Source organism: Dermacentor variabilis, chromosome 1, assembly GCF_050947875.1.
Source record: "Dermacentor variabilis isolate Ectoservices chromosome 1, ASM5094787v1, whole genome shotgun sequence".
NCBI lineage: Eukaryota > Metazoa > Arthropoda > Arachnida > Ixodida > Ixodidae > Dermacentor > Dermacentor variabilis.
In genome coordinates, this window is record NC_134568.1 from 19,532,354 (window position 1) to 19,554,146 (window position 21,793).

Genomic DNA, 21,793 nt, shown 5'->3' on the forward strand with positions numbered 1-21,793 from the left:
CGAGAACTGCCTTGGTGTTAAAAAGCGGTTCCTTACCAAGAATCATAGCTGGGTGTAGAGGGATGTAATAACGGTATGCAAGCGGAAAATGTTTCTTTCTTTCAGGTTCGGCTTTCCGACACTCCAGGAGGACATGGAGGACGGTCAGCCTCTCACCGCATCTACCACAGGTTGGAGGTTCACCTCCAGTTAATAGAAAATGATGGGTCCCAAATGTGTGTCCTATTCTTAGACGACAGAATAGGACATCCGTTCGGCGTGATTTTGTTGCAGAAGGCCAGAACCCTAATTGTGGCTTTATTACGTGCAACTTATTATTTCTTTCCATGTCCCACGAGCGTTGCCAGTAGTTTCGCAGTTTCCTGCGCAAAAAGGGCCTCAGATCTGTGGCAAGGACTGCAGCGGTAGGATTAACAGAATACGATGCAATTGATGTGGCCATCTGGTCCGCCAGAACGTTACCTTCGATGCCCCTATGACCCGGCACCCAGCATATGATGACATGTTGGTTGCATATATACGCTTTACATATGACGGAATATAGTTCATTGATTACTGGATTTTTTGTGCTTAGAAAATGACATTAAGGCCTTCACAGCAATTAGGGAGTCCGAATATATAACCGATTTCTGGAGTTTTGATCTCTTTATATGTTTTACAGCCGACAACAGTGCGTAGGCCTCAGCCGTAAAGATACTAGTTTCCGGATGCAGTACATCGGATTCCGAGAAGGATGGACCGACGGCTGCATAGGACACCCCGTCGCGTGACTTCGATGCGTCTGTGTAGAACTCTGTGCAGGAGTACTTGTACTGGAGTTCCAGGAAATGCATTCGGATTTCGATATCTGGGGCTTCCTTTCTAACTTGTAGGAAAGATATATCGCATTGTATCATTTGCCACTCCCAAGGAGGTAGCAGCTTAGCTGGAGGCATTAGGCGATGTTTGAGGATTGGGACATCCATTTCAACACTAAGCTCCCTCACACCAAGTGAAAAGGGCTGTCTTACAGAGGAACGATTACGAAAGAGTGTATCATATGTCATATCATTAACGGTATTGAAACATGGATGTTGAGGATTAGAGTGGACTTTCAGGAAATATGTCTGGCTGATGTATGTTCTTTGAAGATGGAGTGACCACTCATTTGATTCTACATACAAACTTTCAATGGGACTTGTTCTGAAAGCGCCAGTGGCCAGTCGGATTCCTAAATGGTGAATCGGATCTAGCATCTTTAGCGCGCTCGGGGCTGCAGAATGATAAATCACGGCACCGTAGTCCAATCGTGATCGAATGAGGCTTTTGTGAAGATTCATCAAACATTTTCTGTCGCTGCCCCATGCTGTATGGGATAAAATTTTCAGTAAGTTCATTGTTTTTAAGCATTTTACCTTGAGATATTTTATGTGTCGAATAAATGTTAGTTTAGAGTCAAGTATGACACCTAGGAACTTGTGCTCTTTGTTCACAGGGATTTGCTGGCCATACATTTGGATATCGGGATCTGCAACGAGGCCTCTCTTTCTTGTGAAAAGCACACAAGAACTTTTGTTCGGGTTCACTTTAAATCCGTTTTCGTCTGCCCATTTAGATACTTTATTCAAGCCCTGTTGTACTTGCCTCTCACACACTGCAAGGTTGCAGGATTTGAATCCTATTTGTATATCATCTACGTAAACAGAATAAAAAATGGCTGGCGGTAATGAAGCACGGAGGGTGTTCATTTTCACGATAAAGAGTGTGCAGCTAAGCACACCTCCTTGAGGTACACCATTTTCTTGTATAAAAGGTCGCGACAATACATTGCCGATTTTCACGCGGAAGGTACGTTTCGACAGATAGCTTTCTATTATGTTTAGCATATTTCCACGGATGCCCATCCCCGACAAGTCTCGTAAGATTCCGTATCGCCACGTCGTGTCGTACGCCTTCTCCATATCGAGGAATATCGATAAGAAGAACTGTTTATGTACAAATGCATCGCGGATATTTGCTTCAATGCGTACAAGATGATCAGTCGTGGACCGCCCTTCTCTGAAACCACACTGATAGGGATCAAGCATATTGTGCAGTTCAAGGAAATGTATTAGTCTACGATTAATCATTTTTTCGAATAGCTTACAAAGACAACTTGTAAGGGCTATCGGGCGATAGCTTGCCGCCAAGGAAGGGTCTTTGTCCAGCTTCAAGACAGGAATAACTATAGCCTCCTTCCACGAGGATGGGAGGTATCCGGCAGCCCAGATAGAGTTGAAAAGTGCCAGAAGTGTCATTTGTGTGTCTTCGTGTAGGTTCTTAATCATGTCATAGATGATTCTATCAGCTCCCGGAGCGGAGCTTCTACATGTGCTCAATGCAGCTTTAAGCTCGGCAATGTTAAAATGACGGTTATAAGGTTCATCCGGACGGCATTTACGATCAAGTGTCTTAAGTTCAGCTAAGTGTTCATATTTGAGGAATGATTTTGTGTAATGTGTGGAGCTTGATACATGTTCGAAGTGTTCGCCCAGAGCGTTCGCCTGGTCCTCCAAGGTAGTCCCTTGGTCGTCCACTAAGGGCAGAGGGTGGATTTGTTGCCCCTTTATCTTTCTTACACCATTCCAAACTTTAGATTCTTGAGTGTAGGATGTGATGCCCGAGAGAAACCTCTCCCAGCTAGCTCTCCTTGCCTGTCTCCGCGTGCGCCTCCCTTGCGACTTTGCCAGTTTAAATTCAATAAGGTTTTCTGCAGTCGGGGAGCGACGCAGCAAACCCCACGCCTTGTTTTGTTTCTTTCGTGCCAGTCTGCACTCTTCATTCCACCAGGGTACCCGTCTTTTACAAGAGAGACCTTGCGTTTGGGGAATGAACTTTTCAGCTGCGTCTAATATAAAAGAAGTAAAATATGCTACAGCATTGTCTATGTTAAAATCGGTGATAAAATCTCGTGATAAGTAAGTTGCTTCCTTAAAATCACTCCATTCGGCGGAGGCTAGTTTCCACCGGGGTGTATGTAGGGGGCTTTCATGTTGAGGCATTGAATTTAACATTACAGGAAAGTGGTCACTTCCATATGGATTTTTTATTACATTCCATTGCAAGTCCGGGAAAATTGAAGCCGAGCCAATAGACAGGTCTATTGATGAATATGAATTGTTATGGATATTATAATAAGTTGGCTCCTTCTTGTTGAAGAGGCATGCACCGGAGTTCACAAGAAAATTTTCAATCAAACGGCCTCTCGCGTCACATCGCGAGTCTCCCCACATGGTGTGGTGTGCATTAAAATCGCCTGCGAGTATGTAAGGGTCCGGAAGCTGATCGATTAGGTTATGAAAATCACTTTTTCCCAGATGAAAATTGGGGGGTATGTATAAGCAACATACAGTGATCAATTTATTAAAAAGAATTGTCCGAATTGACACTGCCTCAAGGGGCGTCTGAAGGGCGACCTGGTGACAGGCTACGGACTTGTCTACAACTATTGCAACACCGCCAGACGAGGTATTCGCCTCGTTGCGGTCTTTACGGTAGATGGCGTACTGACAAAGGAAGTTTGTTTGTGTGCATTTAAGATGTGTCTCCTGAACACACAGCACCTTTGGGTTATGTTTGTGTAAGAGTTCTTTAATGTCATCGAGGTTGTGCATAAGACCTCTAACGTTCCAGTGTATTATTTGTGTAGCCATATTGTTCGTGTTTTTATGCTGTGTGTCAAGAGGAGTTAAGTTAGAGAGATGACTTACGGAGCCGTTTCAGGCCCCGTGATTATGGTACGGGTTCTGTCTTTTTTGGAGCGGTCGCGAGACTCGCGCTGCTCCCGAGGCGCTGGATGCGCCTTCTGGCTCGGGGTTGTGTCCATTGACTCCTGGGAGCCGCTGAACTTCCGCTCACTAGAGTGGGGTGTTTTCAGGGTAGGCCTTGCCTCGAAAAGCAGAGCCTTGGAGGCCACCAACCCAGAGGTCGATGGGCCCTCCTTTAGAGACGGCGCAGCAGCGCTTGCTACTGTCGCCTGGGGGGCTGAGGACACTGCCGTGGCCACACTCTTTGTGGGCCGGGCTGATGCCCCAGTCTGCTGCGGTGCTGCCCCCCTACGCGCCGCACCAGCATACCTTGCGGTATGGAGGAAAGAAATACGCTTTCGTGCTTCTTGAAAAGAAATGTTCTCCTTGATCTTTAATGTGATGATTTCACTTTCCTTCTTCCAAGAAGGACATGACCGAGAGTATGCAGGGTGGTCACCCTCGCAGTTTGCGCAGCGGTGTGCCTTCGTACAATTATCGGCAGGGTGTTCGTTTGAAGCGCACTTTGCACATGTAGTACGGCCCCGGCAGCTCTGAGAGCCGTGACCAAATCGCTGACACTTAAAGCAGCGGCGCGGGTTCGGAATGTAGGGTCTTAGTTTTATTTTCATATAGCCTGTTTCAATATACTCTGGTAAAGTGCTTGTGCAGAATGTCAAAATTAGGTGTTTAGTGGGGATCTCTTTGTCATCCCGCCTGATCTTTATCCTTTGGACATTTGTCACGTGCTGTTCCTTCCAGCCTTCAAGCAGCTCAGTTTCACTCAAATCAAGGAGATCTTGTTCAGATACGACTCCACGTGTGCTGTTCAATGAACGATGCGGATTTATCGAGACAGGGGTACTATTAATTTCAACAAGTCCAGATAGATTCTCGTACTGTTTCTTGTCACTAACTTCGAGCAACAGATCACCGCTGGCCACTTTCGTGACCTCGTAGCCGGAACCTAGTTTCTCAGTAAGAGACTTTGCGACAACAAATGGTGATAGGGTTCTTGCTGTTTTATCAGGGTTTCCACAACTTAAGACATGGTACTTTGGATAAATTTCTTTGGTCTGGCCAAAAAGTTTCAGGGAGTCATCGGTGCGCCCTCTCTTGGAAAGAGGGCGATCAGGGAGTCGGGGGAATGCTGAAAAAGCCATCAAAATAAATATCACTTCGGTAGCTATGCCAGCCGCCCACCACCGAGCCCAACAAGGGGACGCTGCGAAGCCGAAAAGCTACGAAGACGCCAGCTGTACATAGTCACTATAACCTAATATACGATACCCAAGGTTGGATAACTACACCAGGTTAACCCTCGCCACCTGGAAGTCTGGAAGTAAGAAGAAGCGAAGAGAAGACAGGAAAGATTGAAAGTGAGAGAGAAAGACGAAGATTGAAGAGAAGGACAGGAAAAGGTGACTGCCGATTTCCTCCAGGTGGGTCAGCCTGGAGGTGCCGTCTATGTGAAGCAGAGGCCAAAGAGGCGTGTTGCCTCCGCCGGGGGGCCTTAAAGGTCCAAACACCCGGCATCGGCTCAACCTCCAGGATCCCCCTTTCCCCAGACACGGCTAAGCCGCGCACGGCGACACGCGGGAGGGTCCAACCCTCGTGTGCTCGGGTACGTGGTGTCGCCACACACCAAACGCCTGCTGACGCAGACGCCCCTGCGGGGAATATTGAGAACAAATCGAGGAAGCTTAAGACGTGTATTGATTTCGAGCTTGTTCTACATCGTGGACGCTTCAGTGTGCTTTTTGTATTTACTGTAGCTGTGCCAGTTGAAAATATACTATACTGAGCATCACCAGGCGATTTTAACACGCCAATGGTTCTGACAACGTTAATTTATTGCGTAGGAAAGAGTGAAAAGTCTCTCCAACAGGGTGATTGCAGCGCAAGAGCACGTGCAGCCTCTCAGAAGGACAGCAGCCTACGTACGGAATTTACTCATGTCACATATATATAGCCCGCAGGTGCTGATTAGGTGATTCAAACGCAGTGGAGTAATTGATTTCTTCAAGAAAAGAGACAGGTGGGCCAGTTGGTACTCGATAACTTCAGGCGAAGCGCAAAAAGGCACGTAGAACAAAAGTGAAGCGCTGTGTATTTGTTCACTTCTGTTGTCTTACGTGCCTTTCTGCGCGTTGCCTCAGGGAACTTATTTCTTGCTACTAGCAGATGTCGCTTATGATTTTGGTTTTTCATACCATTCGGAAACGGCAAACGGGACAGTATGTAGCCTTCGTAGCAGAATATGCGCTTCAAATGCTAAACGGAAGGGCATATATTTCCCTCTTTAGTATATTGAATGCTTTCTAAGTAAATCTGTCAATAAACAATGATATCAAGTACTAGCATAGCTGGACATTGGTCCCGTAATTACGTAATTCTCGTAAGTTAAATTTTTAATTCAATTTGCGAAACACCTTTCCCACTGCGTGACACTTCCTTGTAAATACTTTTATTTATGCAATATCTTACTTGAGAAATGAATGACAACAGTGTTTCCACATGTTTGCCACAAAGTTTATGCATGCTAAGCGTGATAAACACAGTTAATACAAACCAAGGTGAAAAAATTATTGGATATCAAGTAAAAACGCAGCACACTCAAACTTGTCGTTAAGATCACCTGCCCCAACCAGCAAAAATATGTACTGCGATGAACCTTCGCGTTCGAAACTTTCCCCAGCTTGTTCTTCAGCCTGCCACTGTATCGCCTACTCTATGACTCACCTTTCTGATTCGACAATATTTTCCGTGCTTGGGTGTCGACTAAGTATGCGCCGTGCTTTGTTGTGTTTCTTTCGCGCTTTGCTGCAATCCTCATCCCCCCAGGTCACACGTCCTTGCGTCTATTGCATTTCGTTCATCGAACAATAAATTTTAACACAAAAGCGTTAAGGGTGCCGTACGTATGACAGAAAATCCGGTGTCGGCGTCCTGCGCCGGCGTCCCCGTGAGCGAAAATTTTCATATGTTATAGAGCATCGCACGCGCATTGAGAAGACGTGGTATCCTGCCCCACCATCGGCAAGTCGTATTTTTTTCATCTACTTTCAATTTCATTAATTTGTAATTTATTTATATCAATTAGTGACCTACAGTTTCAGGGAAAGATTCTGGGTGTGTGAGTATGTTTGCTAGGGACAGTTGCCTTTCATTCATTTCCCCCTTATCTTCCTTGCCACAATATGCTGAGATGTTCTGCTATCGGCACCGAATGAGGCCCACACAGCGGAGTGCGTTTCCGAGCGGAACACAAAAGTTTATTGTGCACCGTCTTCCAGTTATCGGCATTGAGAGGCAGGACACTTCTGGTATGACCTCACCGGACGATGATGCTGGCCCCTCACTGCAATATTTTGGGCTCTATTTTGTTTCTCTTTACTTTCAAAGTGAGAAAACAGAAAATCAAAGAAAGCAGATGCGAAAATAACGTAGTATAAGGCGAGAATCATTGCCCAGGGCAGCAAGACTAGTCGACGGCGCCCTCATCTCATTGAGTTATGATTCGGACATGGGCTTCGCTTTTCGCGTTTAATTTGGTAAAAATGGAAATCTGCAACTAAAGCAATGCGATATTGCAATATAGCAATACGTTACTTTCGATATATTGTTTTTAAGAAACAATATATCGGTGAAACAGGACAATCAATGAACGTCAGATTAAACGGACATCGCGCGGACACAGCTAAAAAGCTTCCCAAAGCCTTCGCCGAGCATTTCAACCAACCAGGTCATAACTTTGATGAACTTAAACTCTACATCTTACAGTCAAATTTCCGTTCTGAACGAGAAAGAAAATACAGAGAATCATACCTTATCCATAAGTTCAAGACATTGCAACCAATAGGCATTAACGTTTCAAAGGGAGCTTTAGAATCTATTCGCTATGCTAAACTTTAAGCTATAGGCAACAACACTTATACCCCTGTCCCATGGCAAATCTAATGTCATTTCCAACAAATGACATTTGTTGCGATTAATGTCATTATCACAGCACGCTGTCACATGGCGAAAACTAATGTCATTTGAAAATGATGACAATGACGATAGTAAAAAAAAAAAAGACACGCCTCAAACCCACTTTTGTCCAATAATTATTTTCCAATATGCTAAACTCCACTAGAATATGTGATCGTTGCTTTCAAACCATAGCGTTCGATCACTAACTTGTCGACATTGCCAACGAAGTCGAGGCAAGCAACAGGGCGAAGAGAACGATAGGCGCGTCCGCTACATCTGCTAAAGTGGTACGAGAAGGGCAGTTGCATGTCATCGCTGTTCTGATGTGCATGCGAGCTTCTAATATCCTCATTATTGGCGCTTGCCACAGGAAAACACGCGCACGCTTTTACGCCAAGTCAATTGAAGCGGCCGCGGCCGATGCTCCGGTGAGAACCAACACGACTGCTGCAGCGAAAGCTAAAGACGGCTGTCTGGTCACTGGACTGAGAGTAGTTTTCTGTATTTACGCACGTGATGGACTTCAATGGCGTTAAAGCCATAATTAGGTAATAAAATGGATAGAATAATAGTGATATTTTGTTAAAACAAAAAAGAAGCATGTACTGTTTGCGAGACACTGGTAAACTCGTGGTGTCGAGGATACAAATTCAGTTCCAAACGAATGCGAATGAGTTTGGCGAACTCATTTGTTTGTAAATGTCATTTTCGAAAATGTCCTTACGTTTTACCGTGTGACACCAAAGAAATGGCATTATCAGCGAATGTCATTCGTTGTAAATGACATTAGATTTGCCGTGTGACAGGGGTATTAGTTTGATTTCTTGGCGTATAACCCCCCCCTTTTTTTCCCCTTTCCATTCCTCTTCTTTTTTTTTTTTTTCAGACGGCGTGTCAGACTCCCTTGACACGCCGGCCAACACGCGTGCGTTGACAGACTGGGGTGGGGGGGGGGTGGCCCTGGCTTTGGCCTTGTGCACAGCGTTCCTTTACTCTCAATTCGACACGCTCACACACCTTCCCTCGTGTCCGCACCCGCCCGCCTCACACCCTCTCCCCTTCAGAAGAGCCCCACCTATATTTACTGTGGCGAGGAAAGCGTACGTCGCCTTGAAGAAGACAAGTGCACTTGTCGAAACGTTGGCTCCTGCATTCACCTTGTTCACGTTTTTCTCATCGTCTTGAATTTACATCTCCTGCATTCCCCGTGTTTTCCCTGGATCACTTCAATATACAAGTTGGGAATGATAGGCCAACACATACATTGTTAATTTGCAAAAATAGTACTTATACAATAACAAGTCTCATAATATATTGAACGCAAGTTTCATGATTTACATGTAGTTAACTAAAGCATTTCTAAATTGAACAGGATTACTTATACTAACAATAGATGCTGCCAGACCGTTCCATTCGTTGCATGTTTTGGGTAAAAATGATTGCGAATGTGTTAGTGTGTTAGAGCGAGGCACATGTACCTTATGCGTATGATCTCTACGTGGGGAGATGAATGGCGCTAGAATAATCCATGCCGACCGAAGCGCAGCGTTCTGGTGGTAAATCTTATGAAGTAAGCATAGGCGTTCGTTTCCTGCGAGTTAATAGCGAAGGTAGGTTCAGAGTAGTCTTCATTTGTGTCACGCTTGCCGTTCGATGGTAATTAGCTAGTATAAACCGAGCGGAGCGATACTGGACACTTTCAAGGCAGTTAGTTAAGATGGCATGATGTGGGTCCCATACTGATGATGCATATTCCAACTGTGGGCGAAAATATGTTGTGAATAACAAATGTTTGAGTGATAATCGTGCGAGCGAGAAGTTTTTGCGAAGATATCCAGGCGTGCGATTAGCTTTGCTCGTTATAAAGTCTATATGGTATTTCCAGGATAAGTTATAGGTTATATGGACGCCCAGATATTTGTAATTTGTTACGCTCTCTAAAGGAATGTTATCAAGTAAATAGGCAGGAAAAGCTTCATTAGTACGGCATATTCGCATTGATTTACATTTCTTGGCGTTAAGCTGCATGTGCCATATTATAGTCCAGTTATGCAGTGTGTTTAAATCATCCTGAAGAGATGAAATAATAGTGTCATTGGTAATTTGACGATATATTACGCAGTCATCTGCAAAAATACAAATTTTAGACGAAATGTTATCAGGTGGATCGTTAACGTAGAACAAAAACAACAGCGGCCCTAGCACAGACCCTTGTGGAACACCAGATTTGATGGGTGTTAGAGATGAATTAACTTCATTAGCGCTTACCAATTGCATGCGGTGTGTTAGAAATGATTTTATCCAATTAAGTACATTAGTATCAATATTTAGTGCGCTGAGTTTAGATAGCAGTAATGTGTGGTGTACTTTGTCAGAAGCTTTAGCGAAACCAAGAAAAATACAGTCCGTAAGAAATCCTGCGTCCACGTTGGAATGCAAGTCGTTAGTAAAGCAAAGAAGCTGGGTATCACAGGCGAATGTTTTACGAAAACCATGTTGGCTAGATGTAAAGAAGTTGTTAGATTCAAGGTGATTCATTACCTGAGAATAAATTATGTGTTCCATTATCTTACAGGGCACTGAAGTCAAACTAATGTGCCTATGATTAGAAGGGTTATGCGTATCATCAGATTTCTCAATTGGAATGATCTTAACCGTTTTCCAATCTAAAGGCAATGTGCCGTTGTGAAGCGACTGAGAAAAAAGTAATTCTAAAATTATTGAGCAATACTCACTAGTACTGTGCAAAATTTAATGTTAATTCCATCAACACCACATGATGATTTCAATTATAATTTATCTATAATCTATTTAATACCGTTACTATTAAATACTATGGGATCCATGTGAGGGTATATTTTAGGCCATATTTCGGGAGGAGGAGTAACATGTGAAGACGGAGAAAAGGCCTGTACGAACGTGTCACTTAGCACATCAGCGCATGCGTGGTCGGCGATTGCTTTCCCAGTTAATGAAGCTACAGTGTTCCTTCTAGTGCTATCTCCTTTCATAGAGCTCCAGAATGCCTTACTGTTAATTTTCAGTAGCTTAGGAAGGGTAATGTTGTAGTAGGAAAACTTCGCAGACCGTAAGTTTGAGAAGTATGCGGCGGCAGCGGATTTGTATGAGAACCAGTGTTCAGGATTTAGTGACCGTTTAGCGATGCGAAATAGGCGTTTCTTTTTGTTACTCAGTCTCTTAAGGTGTCTGTTATACAATGGTGCGTTACTATTTGAACATATACGTCGGACTGGAATATAACGATTTATTAGATCAGATACATTTTCTTTAAACAGGCGCCACTTTGTCTCGACAGAACGATGGAGATGACAGAGTAGAAACGTGTCAAGAAATGAAGCAAGTTCGTTGTTTATTGCAGAGAAGTTAGCCTTCTTGTAGTCGTTTTTTTGCTTAAATCGCTTACGTGTCAGTGGTAGTGATATCGTGATTGTAAAATGTAATGTATCGTGGTCGCTAAGGCCAGGTAAGTGCGTTATCGGGGATATAATATCAGCTGTTGATGTCAGCACGAGATCAAGTAATGATGACGTAGTGCCTGCTACCCGTTTTGGAATAACGACCGTTTGTACTAAGGTAAAGCCAGAACAAATAGCGATAAACTGACTGACCTCACTGGATGATGGGTTAGAGACAGGACATGTGCTCGACCAATTTATGTTAGGGAAGTTAAAGTCGCCCATAAGAATTATCTTTGCTCCGGGGAATCTCACTGTTAATTGGTTTAGACAGTCATGTAGGTGATCACAAAACGAACTATTCGAGGGTGGCCGGTAGCAGACGCCTAAGATCATTTTTCTGATATTAATGGTTAAACAACACCAGACGGATTCAGTTTCAGTGATTATCGGTACATCAAAGCACTCAACGTTTTTACTAACGCCAAGCAATACACCGCCCCCAATTCTGTCAGTACGGTCATTCCGATGCACAACGTATCTTTTAAGGCAATGAAACTATTCTTCGTTTGTTATTTTGTTAATCAACGAAGTTTCAGTAATTGCTATTATGTCAGCATCTGTGTCATCAACCAGAGAACACAATTCGTCCCTTTTATTAAATATACTGCGAATATTAGTGAATACAACGGATATAACATGTATCGATGAAGTGCAAGCATCTCCCCTCGCGTTTCGCTATCGCGAGTTCTGTAAGACACGACCTGAGGGAAGAATTCGAGGATCGGGATTTCTGTTTCGTGGCGTTATTTCGTAGACAACATCGTTATCTAGGTCGTAGCCATAACATCTTTTCCCACGCATAGTCTTTTGGAATGTAGCCTGTAGGGTACATTTAGTCCATTGCCATATTCCGTTAATTTATTTCGTATATTTCGCGTTGGGGGGGCCTCACAGAAGTCCTCGCTCACAGTCAGGCTGCTTCCTTTTAGAAGAGAGCGCTTAGACACCAACTTGTTCTTTGGTTTTATAAGAGAAAAATGTAACTATTATCGGCCGTGATTTTTGTTAACTGTAGCGACCAATGCTATGTGCGCGCACTAGGTGGCCGCAAGTTAAACTAAGTTTGGAAGTGTTATTTGTCACATCAAGGGCTTTTTCCTCTGACTGCATTGAATTTTCTGTTGGAGTATCCGGTACTCCAGAAAAGACCAGATTGTCCCGACGTGAGCAATCTTCCGCATCATCATGTCGCGCACGAAGCGTGTTCGTATCAGTTACTACGCCCTCAATCTTGTCGTGCAATAAGCTGACATCCTGTTTCCATTCATCAAGGATGGCCGTCTGGCTTTCCACGTGCTGCAGTCTCTGATCGATGTCAGATATAGCATCAGAAACGGTTTTTAGCTGTTGTTTTAGCTCATGAATTGGCTCCGACATAGAATTTTGTACAGATTCCATTCCAATAGAGCTTTCATTTAGGTCCCTCACAGTTTTGAGTACTTCAGCGATCCTTGGATGGGCCAGGATTGCTTTCCACGTCACCACACAGTGAAAGAAACAAGGAACAGAATGGGTCACTCAAGACTTCTGGGCACGGAAGCACGACAATGAAGCGATTACTAGATTTAAAGCAAAAAAGTGGCAGTTTGGAAATGTAACTGACCTGCGGGGTGAAAAAATACAAGTGTAAACCTGTCATCCTGTCGGTGCCTCCGTGCCCTCTGACTGCCCAGAGCGTGTTGCTTGGCTTTAGGCTTCCCGCAGCTGGCGCTGTCGATGCTGTCGCGGTTGCGCAGTGATGAGCCGAAGGTGCAAATGGGGTGTCGTTCCAGACGTAGATTTGGTGGCGGCTTTGATCCGGGCAAAGTGTGGCGGGAACAGGCTCACCGAAGTTGCCAGCCACAGAACCATGAACGATACGTTTGCCACGCGAATCCAGTGGAACAGCGCACCGGCAACCGGTGATGAAGGCAGCGAGTAACTGCAGGGGGAAAAAAGACAAGTGTAAGCCTGTCTGTGACCTGTGTGTGAGCCTGTGTGAGCCAAGTGTGACAAGTGTGAGCCATGACTATAGACGGGCGCATTTTCGCGGTTCTTCGGCGGTGTCATGTGGTAGCGTGGCATTGAGAACCGCATTTATGTTCCTTTCCCTGAACTAGCTTGAATGCCGTGATCTCAATTGATTCTTTCACAGCTGTGTTGCAAACGCAGGTTACGTACGCAAGGGTGGCACCGCAGGTTTTGCGTTCGACTTAGGTGCACATTCGAGTTATCTTTATCAGGTGACTTCCAGCTGCACAGATTTGGGGGTCTTGCAATTCAGTCGTAACTTTCCCCCACTGCGCGGTTAAGTATTCACTCATGACGGCACAGTCGGTTCCTTTGCCCAATAAAGTGGCGACTGTGTGGCCATGAAAAAGCACGTCGGGGTTGGTGGTTCGTGGTCTTGCCTTAGTTATTTCAAGGCATCGGACCATGGCTGTACTATATTGTCCCGCAGTTACGTCACGTCTTCAGTTATTCTTTAGGCAGCGTGTTTTTTTTCTTCGGTGCTTCGTCAAAATGGCACCGGGTCGTTGGTGTCGTTGCTTCGTCGTGGAGCCTGATCTGGTGTCTGTGGAGGAGGGTCTTCGGCATTTCATCGAACTGCGACTGAACATATCCATCGGATGTTGCTTCTACTTTACCGGCTATGGGCTCTCATACCGCCCACGCATCGGATTAGTGTACTGTGGGTACTGCAGTGTGAGGCAGTGTCCCGGCGATGGCGATCGGCAAAGTCGTCGGAGTCTCTGCTGAGTTGCAGCCAAGCAGTGAGCAATTTCACCGGGTCGTTAACTTTCCTGTGGACGCAGAGAGTAGGCGGCGAAACCATTGAGAAACATACCTACGTAAAAGCTGACACTCGAGCCGTTTCGCGGCCGAGCAAGTAAGGATCTGACCAATCACCAGGCAGCGCAGCGATATCCGCTTCCACTTGACCTCAAAGGCTGACAGCTTATCATACGTCTACAGGGTTACGGCGTTACATGCCGTTTCCATACAGACGTTGATGCTGCACCTATCATGTGCCGCTGGTTACGCCCAACCCACCGCGCTTTTCGTCGCCTCGCTCGTACGGTAAAGTGCTTTCTATAAAGGTATACTTTTGCTGTTTCTTGGGTTAACAACATTGTTAGAGAGACGTTTGTTATGCTAGGTGAGCGTAGTTTGCACGTGTAGCATAGGACCTGAGCCTTGGCAGCCGTTTACCGTGCACCCGGCCGTTTGTTTTTGCACCAGTATTTTCTGGAAGAGCATATTCATTATTACCTACGCGTAATTTTTCAGAAGTCACTGGCAAGACATTCTGTGTAAAGCACAGAATTTGTTATCTGTGGCTCACCCGTTCCATTACACAAACTTTTCGTTTGGCGCGGCTCGAGCAGTGTAATGCGCATTTCGGATCATTTTGCGAAGGATGTTTGCCTGAATGTACGTGCACACTGAATGCGCCTGGTCCAGTTTGCAAGTGCCATGTTTACTTGACTCGTTGCTAGTCATGGCTAAACATACTTCTTGTAGTGTGCGTCTTTCTGCGTCTTTTTTTATCAAGTGTGTGAAACAGCATTTTTTTGTTATCTCACTTATTTAAGCAATAAAAATTTTTGTATAGACCAACTGCTTCCTATTGTATGCAACTGAGTAAAGCGGCTTAAAAACGGAAAAAGAAATACGATAAAGAGAGCTAGGATCGCATTAGTTTTCTAATCGGCATGAGCCAGTATAGCCTTGCTGAAGTTTTTTGAGAAGCCAGGCAGCTTTTCCAGTAAAAAGGTTGCGATCCGCGCGTTTAGTACGTCTATATGTAGGACATGATTAGGAATGAAATATTAGAGCACTTGCGCTGCACTATTGACAACGTATTTGAACATTTCAGCAGCCAAAGGAGAGCCAGAATCGAAGGCATTGCTATCAAAAGCGGAGCCAAAACAGATCTAAATCACATGTATTAAATCTCTGAAAACAAAATTGGCAGCCTCACCAGCCTCTCGGGGCACTGGCGGCTGTGCAGTTGCTCGGCCGCAGGGCCCTACGGGCGTGTCCCCTTTTTACCTATCTCTTTCTCTATGGCAAAATTTCGACCTTCGAAAGAGTGACCATATCCGAGACCGTCGGCAGATTACTTGGTGCTCAATACCTCACCCCACACTACATAAAGTGGTTCCAGGCAGACATGGGACGATTGGAGGGCCCCTTACCTAATGTCAGCGAGACTGCACACGAGGCCGAACGAGACCTAACTCACTGTGCGAGCCTGGACTCTCTCTCAGCAGTATGAGAAAGCGAGCGCGACCATCTCATCACTAACAACGATCTCACCCAGCACTATAAGTTAGTCAAGAGAACCATGCCGCTACCGCACAAAGCACTCAATAAAGCACAATAAGTAACGTACAGGCGGCTTTAGACGGGAACCTACCCCTGCCCGGCATTCCTGCGCCAAATCTTTCCGGATGCGCACCTTCACAATGCGTGCCGATTTTGTAAAGAGATAGCTAGCCTGGCTCACATGGTCTTGGGTTGCCCCTCTGGCACCGGGGGCCAGTACCACAAAGGAAGGGTGGGACCGAGCACTACGCAGCTCGGACCTTGACGCACAGCTCTGGGCTGTCCATCGGACCCGCGACGCGGCGGAGGGGCATGTCCTCTCTGTCCCGACGTGGGAGCGGCCCACTGCGCGCCAATCCCGCTCACCGAGGGACTTCAATAAAGTTATTCATCCATCCATCTCTCGGATTGTCCATCGGCATTTCACCTGTCCGACGGCTGCAGAACGGGCAGTTGTCGGGTGCCGGCATGAAGGGCGATGCGGGCGGCTGAAGACAGTGATGTAGGCCATTACTCGGGGCTTGCTTTGAGCTGCGGCAATTTATGAACTCCAAATGACTGCTGGATTTCTTTTCACACCATGTCCACAATTAAGAGTACTTGAGACTGCATCGAAGAGAACATCGTACCCAGTTCTCCGCGTGCAACGGTACTGGTGGCCTTTCGCAACTCATCAGGGACGAGTGCTTTCATTTTTCCCCACGGCGGAAGCACTTGCTGCGAGCGGGCATTTTCGCCGGCTTATCGATGCCCGTGGCTTCCGTTAGAAAGTTCGCGATGATCTTGCTTGCTTTCTGCTCAGACATGTCGGGGTCGACGTGGTTGAACAGACGGTTCATTTCCGCCGTGAAGATCGCGATTGTCTCAGTCGGTAGCTGCACACGAGTTTTTAGCAGAAATGCGGCCCACTCTCTGCGCACGACACGGGTGAATGTTTGCACGAAGCCGCTGCGACACGGCTCCCAGGTTGTTAGGCTGGACTCAAGTTTTTCCAACTACGTCCTGGTGGTGTCTTCTAATGAGAGATAGTTATGCCGCAGGTCGTCACACTTTCAATTGTTAAAGATGGTGATTCATGCGTACGTATCCAGCGAGCTTTCCAGACCTTCAAAAGATAATACCCGCCAGATTGATGGCGGCATTGGCTTTCGTAGCATATGTCGCTGCATGTGAAACGGGGACAATCATTATGGCTGTCAGCTTCCTAGTTTTCTGGGGATCGATGTCCGTGCACTGACACTAGTCGCAGCCTGTGGCTTGCTCGCTGGTCCATGAAGAAGTCAACAATATTTTCTCAGCTGGCAGGGTTTATGAGGTCACAAGGAAACACCTCTACGAGATGTCACGTTGTAGTGACGGTGAACACAGTAACAAGAACCGCGAGTCATGAAATACTTTATTGGGTGAGCCGGAGCTAACAAAACAAGCAACATTCGGGCAGAAAGATAGTGCCGTGCACATGAGTCGATCGTTGAACAAATGATTTGCGATTAACGAGTACCGGCTATTCTCACTTTCTTTTTCGTAGAACATTCCAGCGTAATGATTGCCGCTCGCGGATCTTCCAGAACGCACAACAGTATTCGCGTTGCACGTGCAATTTGATGACGAAAGGCCGGACTACAAGATAGCAAAAAGCTAAAATCGCCTGGAATATTGCAGAATATTCTCATACATACTGGTGCCTTATACCGTGAGCTCTAAATTAAAATTTGTTATTCGGTGAAACCAATTCACTGCAAAAATATATAGAAGTACGCGGGTCAATAATAAGACTAAAAAAGTATCTCAATCGTCCTGCTCGCAGGGATACGTTTGTCACACCAGGCTAAAAAATTCCACAGCTGCAACTAGAGTGGAGTGCAAGTAAAAGGAGACGACTTCAGAGTGGGCTTCAGATTGTGCATCAAGAGGAAGCTTTAGCTCGGGCCCAACTCCGATGCGGCCTATTCAATTGCATATAAAACGCAAAAACGTTTTCTGAGAAAACCCCTGGACTGATTTTATGAAATTTGTTGCATTTTCAAGAGAAAGTTAAGTTCTAGTGACTGTTGGAAGCGGAATTTCGATTTAGGGCCTGAATTTTGTTGCAACGATTTCCAAAAGTTTCGGAAGTTTGGAATTCATAGCTCTGCATCAAGAACGAATATGGCGGTTTTGTGAACGGCAGACATTAGATGATAGAAAGCGGAAAAATTCAATAGGTCATTTTACATCTTACGTTAATTTATTACGTTTTTAGGAGGGTTCTGCAAAAGCTGTATTTCCATTTTATTAGGTTTTTTGTGATTCACGTGCAACATATCAATTTTCTCCGCTTTGGATGTACTATTTTATGCATTTCACAGAATTGTATTATCATTTTTCGTTGATGAGTTACAAAGTTCTAAACATGATAATTTCGTTTTTCGAAAATTTTAGATTTTCGCCAATTTTTTATTTAAATTCACAACCTAAATCAAGAATTCGAAACCAACAGCCACTAGATTTTACGGTTTTCTTCTAAATGCAACAAACCTCGTCAAAGTTAGTGCAGTGGTTGCTGAGGAAAATGAATTCTCATTATGCATGTATTTAGATAGGAGAACCTGAGCTAAATCTGCCTCTTAAAACTGACAGAGGTCAGTTTTACAACACACTGACAACAATACTGAAAATGTTCGTAGTGAAAAACATATGGTAAAGGTCCAAACGATTTAAACCTAGAGGAGTCTCACTACTATCATCGGCTTAGTTTATAGTATAGAACATAGCTATTAGGTATCAATACTAGAGACACAGAGGGAACTAAAATAGTCAATGCGTGAAACAAAAGGTAAAGAAAATAAATTTTGGCATGCTTACAATGTGTCTACATACTGTCGTGAAGCTGTGTCTGGAAGGCGACAGGGCCTAAGGACCTTAATTAAGGCAGACATTACTTTTTAGTTGACAGGAAAATAGTGCCTTTTTTAAATGCTTCCTAATTAGAGTGGTTCCCTTCTATCCACACTCCAAAATGGGGTAGGAGAGGGTCCGTTAGAGCTTAACTATTAGCCCGCTGTCAAAATGCTTGCGATAAGAATTTTTCACAAAACGAGGAGTCAACAATCTTGCGCGGACATTTCAACCTTATAGTTACACAAAACACAAGCTTGCAGCCCATTAGGGGCTGCAAGCTTAAAATAAGCTTGCATAATAAGCTCTTAAAATAGCTTATAAATAAGCTCTTAAATAGGCTTGCAAATAAGCTCTTAAAGTAAGCTTGTTAAAGCTACGTTCCCGAGTAACACGTGCAGTTACGCAAACAACGAACGCAGGCCAGGACATGCAGCGTTTTTTGGACCTTGAGAAATCCCAAATACTTTCGGCGACGAAGTCTTGCCTCGTAATTTCTAAAATACCAGATGGCATCGTTTACATCATGCATTTTACTCAGCCATTTTAAACGTCGAAAGAAAATGGTATCTGCCTACGATGCGTTTAGTTATTTTCTCACTCCTATTGGAGAATGCCAGCTTTGTTTCCCTACGCGGCTTCAGCCTTACGTTGTTACACAAAAGCCGCGGCCGATTTACCCGACTTGCGCACAAGCCACACTGTTACGACTGCCCACCTGTATGTGTCTCGAGGTGTGCAGTCAGTTCAAGTGGATCTGTAAATGAATCTCCACATAATTCGCAGGTAATATTCTGGCACAGATGTGCGTCGAGGCCTGGTTTCTTTGCGAAGCGAAATCCACACTGCTTGCACTCATACGGCATTTTACCCTCGTGAATTTTTTGGCGGTGAAGAGACACAACTCAAGGCCGTCCAGCAGGTCTCGGCAGCTCTAGAGAGGCAGCGACCGCGCAAAACCGAGGAGAAGGGGGCAGCACCCCCAGGAAGGGGGCGGCGGCCCTCTCGGACCAGCGGAAGTATAGCGAGGAACCAAGACCTCGAGGAGCACAATGCACGATACCGACGTAGTGGCCGCGTCGCGGTAAAAGCTTGTCCTCCCTGCGTGGAGGGAGCCTAACCGACGCTGTAGGCATTTTCACTAAAGTTGTTCTCTCTCTCTCTTTCGACTTTTGAGGCTTTCGTTGCGCGTAAAGGAGAGATTACAGATTTCTCAAACGAAATGCTTGTCGCTACTTTGCGACCTGAGATGCATGGCAAGTTCCCTTTTGCTTTTGAATGGTTTAGTACATTTTTGGCATATGTGGAGTTTCACTCCTGTGTGAATCTGTTGATGATTATGGAGAGTCTCTTTATGCGCAAACGATTTATCCCATATTTTGCACTTGTATGGTCTCTCGCCTGTATGCGTGCGGTAATGTGCAGCTTGATTGCAAGCCCGTCTTATCAGTTTGATACATGTTTCGCATTTCCGGTTCGACTTCTTCACAGACGATTGATGAGATTCTTTAGAAATGGGGGCTTTATCGAGCGTGTGTCCGTTGGTGCGGCCGGGTAAGGCATCCTGTCTGCTGGAAACCTTGCCAGAGACAGCGCAGGACTCTTGCTGTTCCCCTTCTCCGGTTCTAGAAGCATTCCTGAAAGTATACGGACAATGGGGCTAAAAGTGGCCGACTCTTGTTATAAGACGAAAAAAAATTGCTAGTTGAGAGGTTGATATACTAAACTGCGCGGTAATGGTAAGACGATTCGCTCAGTCTGAGCGCTAACTCTCTACATTTATTTCTAGAGCTGGATTTTGGCTCAAAATTGGCTAGATTGTACACTGGTGGTTTTGGTGGACTACGATGATAAACTTGAAAATCAGAACTATCTTCGTTCAAGTTACAAGCTGCACAAAACTGATTTATTTTATATATCACATACAGCCTACATGCAACAGGTGCAGGTGTGTAGAAATACATGCGATGCGTCTTCAACACGCTCACAAGGAGTATTCAGGCAGAAGTCCAGGAACGCGTCCTCCATTGAGAGGCATTCGGCAACAGAAAAGACTGCTTTGACTGAGCTAAAATACATCTCCGTTTTATATCGCAGCTCATATTGACCCGCTGTTGCGGTGAGCGTTTGCGGCGTAAGCAAGCGAGCGAGTACAATAGCTATAGTTGAAAGAGCGAACGCGGAGTGGGGGGCTTCCTAAAGACGCGAGTTGTGAAAAGCGGAAAGGCGGAGACCAATGAGACGTACCGCTCCAGTGGTGCGCGCGCGGGAAACAGGTTTTATGCGCACCTGCACGACACATTTCGTACTACCACCTGGTCTCAGCCAGAGCGCTCGTTTCGTACTATAGTCAGTCCACGTCGGATCTCGCTCTGGCTTCATTGGTTTGCTTTTTCTGGCAGTCTTGATTTGTGATTGTTTCGGAATCGGATCGTGCGCGCGACGCGAATTGTGTAGTATTTTATGTAAACGAAGCAGCACCAGCGATTACACTGGATCCTTCGCTCAGTCATTTACAAAAGCCGTCGCCTTTGACCTCTGATATGTGTCTCTCTCAAAATATTTGCCTCAATATATTGCAAAATGAAAACACGTACATAGGTGCTCTCGAATTGCGCATTAGGGGCTTTCCAAATGGTGGGTGAATTTTTCAGGATGGATTATATGCTAGGAAGAGTAAAAAAGTTCGGCAGCATGTTGCACTCAACTAACACCTAAAGACGAAAGACTGTCGCACCCGTGCTAATGCATTACGTTATACGATCGGACGGGTCAGACCATAATGAGCCGCAGTATGAATTAAACATATGGCACTGTAGGTGGACTTCCGCAACGTCACATGCGACAACGTAATGCAATACCTAAAGGTCATCTCGTTCTTCCTTTCATTGGCACTAGTTCGTTCTTTTTTACGGTAATGTGCTATTGTGTACTTGTATTTATTATTGTTACTGTTGTTCACATCACTCGTGCCACGTTATGGTTTGGTTTAACTCGTGTGGTGTTACGTTGTACGTCTTTTCTAATCATGCCAGCTTGGCTGGCATCGAGATCAGATTATTTAATAAAGAAATTATTACTGTCAAACAATCAAATTTCTATGGATTGAAACAGGCAAATTCCGACAAATGTATCTATCATAATTTCTATTTAGGTTTGCAAGGGGAAAAATTATGATATGGCTAAGTTTTAGAACAGTAAAAGCCTCAAACTTGCATAGTAACCTACACAAAAATATATATCATAGTTAGATTAGCTGCATATCTTTGACAATCTTAGGTGGACAACTTTCTTTATATAAACTTGCAGTTTGCTTGAAATCGAGACAATGTGTTTGAGGACTGGCGAATCGTCTATCCATAGCATAGAAAATTTCAGAGCGCTGTG